The sequence below is a fragment of the Mesitornis unicolor genome, unplaced genomic scaffold (assembly GCF_000695765.1).
Source record: "Mesitornis unicolor isolate BGI_N332 unplaced genomic scaffold, ASM69576v1 scaffold4661, whole genome shotgun sequence".
Taxonomy (NCBI): Eukaryota; Metazoa; Chordata; class Aves; order Mesitornithiformes; family Mesitornithidae; genus Mesitornis; species Mesitornis unicolor.
This window is the reverse complement of record NW_010161585.1, coordinates 35,446-40,012: the sequence shown is the minus strand read 5'-3', so window position 1 is coordinate 40,012 and position 4,567 is coordinate 35,446. Positions and strand designations below refer to the sequence as shown.

At 34.9% G+C, this 4,567-nt stretch overlaps 1 protein-coding gene across 1 annotated transcript in view; it reads left to right on the top strand.

Annotated features, from left to right (window-relative positions):
- The window catches only part of KIAA1377 (KIAA1377 ortholog), a gene marked incomplete at both ends in the record, with an annotated part of 26,216 nt that overhangs the window by 5,857 nt on the left and 15,792 nt on the right, over positions 1 to 4,567 (top strand).

Genomic DNA, 4,567 nt, shown 5'->3' with positions numbered 1-4,567 from the left:
GAACACATGGATCAGGATTGGAGGCAGACAAGCCAGCACGGTTCTGCTTGGACTTCAGCCAGGCCATTGCAGGAGAAGAGAGCAGAAGGCAGAGAAGGAGCAGAGAAGGGGCCGACACCCTTGTGGTCCCTCAGCTTTATACTAAGTATGATGTATGTGGGATGGAATAACTTGCTGGTCAGTTTTGGATGGTCTGTCCTGTCTGCTGCTCCCCACAGGTGCAGATACAGCACCCGTGGTGAGACAGTGGCCTTGTCATGTTTACATAACATACAAGCATTATCACTTGTAGAAGTGAACACTGTCTAGAAAAACATGCCATTAGATTCAGCAAGTACAGCCACTTAGAAGAGACTGAGCTGAAAAATAGAATCACTAAGTAGAAAATTAGTTCTATTTAGCTCAAACCAGGACAAATGTAACATATAGTTCCTTGAATGTGATAAAAATGAAAGGTCTGTTAAGCAGTCTATAAAGTAGGCAATACCTGAGGGCACACTGCACTATGCCTTACCAATAGATTATTTATAGTAAAATTATACATATTTTTCAGTAAAAAATCAGAGACCTATAAAAATGTTTGTAAGAATATTTTCACAAATTCTTGAAAGGTATCTGTCATGGTGTCTTTCTTTCCATGAATGTAAAATTTGTATGTCAGATTTCATGGCTCTGAAGGAGCTTGCCATTAGTCTATCACTGGAGTCTTGTGCTAGCTCCAAACTTAAACTGGCAGCTTGCAATTCACATTTAAGTTTCTGCTTTGCTGGTTGCTACAGCTCAGCACAAAATGCTACAGCAGTATAATTATAGTAGGTCGGATGCTGGGGGATTTTTGGTTCTTGGGGTTTTTTTTCCCAGTGTGTGGTGATTTCTCAGGGATTGACTACAGGTCTTTTGAAATCCTTTTGTTTCATCTTTGGAATAGATGCAGGTGTTCCAGTAGCAAGCCCATTAACTTTCTGGCTAAACTCATTTTTGGACCCAAAATTAGTTTCAAAAGTCACCTTAGAAACACAGTGAAAATCAAGAAGAACTGAGCTCCAAAGCAATTTCTTATAACTGCACTTTTCAGTGTGTTTTTCTGTCTGTCAGTGTTGTCTTTGATTCTGGAAGCATTGTCTTCAATTTTACATTTTTTTGAAACAAGAGGACATAATTTTGGACTCATTTTTTTATTTTGTAAGATTATCCAATGGTATCTAGACTCGGGGTGTCTGAAATGACCTTAACACTATGAAGCACTGTCCCTTTGTATGGATGATGACCAAAGGCACAGGATCATTGGTGGCAATAGAGCAAGGGCATTCCCTTTTCATACGTATTTATGGATCACTTTTGAAAGACTGTATAAAGCTCAGATATATTTTGAGTTCTTTAATATTGATGTTTTAATCTCTGACTTTTTGTCTCCTTTGTTCTGATGGGTATTTGTGAGAATCTTGAGCAGCTGACAGCTAACTCAGAAAATCTCACTCAGCTGGAGTAAATTTCAAAAAGGTTGAGGAGGCAGAAATTACAATTTGTACTGGCAAGGTTGTTGATGAGTGTTCAGTCTTATTTCCAAGCATAAAAGAAGGAAGAGCAAATGGCAGTTTATAGAAGACAGCTGATAAAACTGAATTCTAGATATCAACTTTAAAACAAGATACAAAAAGGTCTAAGTTTGTTTTTGTTTGTTTTGTGGTTTTTTTTAGTACACATTGTATGTTTCATCGGTATAGTGTTTGCAAATCCCTCCCTAAATTATGATGCTGAGTTTGGCAGTAGCTGCATTAGGACATCTTAGAATCAGGAAAAATATGCAGTCTTTGTGGGAAAAATTAATACAATTATTCTTCTTAATATATGGTAGGAAAACTATATTGTGGTGTATTTTATCAAACACAATTACCACATTCTAACTGAATACTAGAGAAAAACTGGTATAAGTCATGCATGATTTTTTATATTTTTTTCTAAATGTTATCATCAACTTTGAACACTGCATATAATATAGAAAATTGTGGTTACAAATTAATTGCATTTTTGAAAATGCTTTGTTCTTGTAAAAAAATTTGCTTTTTTTTTCAGAATTTATTTTTCTGCTACCACTAGGGGTTGCTCAGATTCTTCCCTCTGATAAGTAGTTTCAAGTTCTAAATATTTATACTTCAGACGTTTGGACTTTCTTTCTTGAAATTACATGTTTTAGACTCTGATTAGTCAAGAAAGTTATTGTCATTATTCTAAGGTCTGAGTTTTGGAAGTTTAATATTTGGATTGTGCTGGTGTGCATGTGCATTGTGACTTCCTGTGATGTGAAATAGTATTTATAGTACTCTTGTGAATAGTATTTATCATTTATAATTATTTATAGTACTCTTACTGACATGGATGGGTTTCGGTAGTCTTGTTACTGTCTGTTGTCCAAAGTTATTTCAACAGTGCTTGCCTTTCTGAAACTAATGTCAAAGTATTTCACTGTGCAGTCGAACCATCCACTGAGATACTTTGACCTCTCTTTGTTTCTGTTTTTACAGGCCCAGCAGGATTATAAAGATTATAAAGATTCCTAAAATTCTTTTCTTTCCTACAGGGCAATAAAGTTCTATGTAGACCCTTATCAATAGATTTGGTGCTTTCTATCCCTAAAAATTTGTATAGTTGCAGCAGTAAGCCTAGGTTTTTAGTGCCCTTCCTACCATTCTCCAAAATTATTTTGCTTAGAGTATTGAGAGCAGTATTTTTTTTTTGTGCAACAGTTACATCTGAGCCAATACATCAAATTATTATTTGTTATATGTCTGTAAGTATCTATTTTAAAGAAATTAATATTGTTAACTTAATTCGCAATCAGAGGTGTCGTTGCACAGTCCTTTTCCAGTTTTGTTGCAGACATAAATAAAATCTTTACAGAGGAGCTGGTAGCACAGTCTTTAGCTAAAGCTGCATGCAGCATTTCACCAAAAGATGTTACTCTCAAGTGCTTATAATTTTTTCCAAATGTTAACTGTTTATGTTGAAATTTTCCATTTCAGGCACTTGCCTTGAACTTAGTAAATTAGAAAATTTCCATTAAAATGGCTCAACTGTGACAAAGAATATTATTATTAATCTATCCTTTGTCTCTTTCTTTTCACCATCTCTTTCATTTGATGGTCATGTAAATTTTTTTTAGTCAGTACAGTATTTTAATGCTCTTCCAGAAAAATACATTATGCTTGAATTAAATTGATGTAACGTTTTGTCCTTATTGTTTCACTTTTTAAACAAAATACTTGAAAGTAAGAGCTAATTCACAGACAAAATAGGTATAGATTACAATACGGAGATTTTGTTTTCTTCTTCGTTCCTTTGTATGACCATAATTAGGTTATTCAAGTGGTACCCATGAAATCCAAATTTAAACCTCTTTCTGATTGACTTGAAACAGGAATTTTACCTTGGCTCTCCTTTTTTTTCCAAGCATATCATGCAGCCATTGAAGTACTCAGTATCGTATTTTCTATGGATACTGTTCCCCTTGGCAAAAAATGCTTCAATATTTATTGAAACAGGGACCAGAACACAGGTATAATTTCTCAGAAATTGCAACCCAAACCATGAGGTCAGAGATTTATTATTATATTATCTTGAATACAATAACATTTTGTATCCTATTATACTCTGTGTTTATATATGTTACATGTAGAGTTATGTCTCTGAGAAATAATGATGGATATTTTCTAAAGGATGTTTCTCTGAATGAAAGCAGCAGAAGCTGCAAACACATAGGTGTGGACATTACTCTCTGGCATGAGCTGACCCATGTGACTGTTTGCTATTTGTGTTTCTGTGCTTTTGAGGCTGGACTGTATCTGTGAAATGGAAATGTTTCAGGTAAATTATGGAAAAAATGAGTTCATTTTCAAGTACATTTGTAGTATGATTGGAATGAGTCAAACAAAGATTCCTTCTACAAGGTGTGTTTTATCACTCTGACTCTTCAGAGGCATGGTCACGACCAGCATGGAAAAAAGGAGTGCCCGTGTTCAGTCTCTCCCATGTGTCAAGAACTTGTAAAATGCTCAGGGCCAGTTAGTGGGGAAACAGACTCTTAAGGGGAGAGTTAGGATAAAATGGCATTGGAACTAAAGTCAGACTTGTTTTTGAAAAGACCATTCAAAGACTTGACGTAGGTTCCTATGGTCACCTTACATCAAGAAACTTTGGCCATTTTTTACTTATAGATGTGAAAGTCCACATCTTTTATGTTAATCACTTAAACCATATGACAAACTTGAGTGATTTTCCTACTCATTTTCCTTTTGACAATATTGAGGAGGGGGTCAGTTTTTATTTGTTTTCAACCAGTATTGCAACATACAACTATCTTCCATGTTATTTCACTAATCCAAAATTCAGATTTGCTGTAAAGGCAAACTGAAATGTATCTCCAGACTAAATGATTTTGCCTAAATACTTGAACTTGTTTTGCTGCATATTCCTCAAGAGTAGAGGGTTTTTTAAACGTAAAATAGTGGTTTATTTCAAGCTTGTGCTGTATAAAATGGCATTGCAGACTTCATATTTGTTAATCTGGATG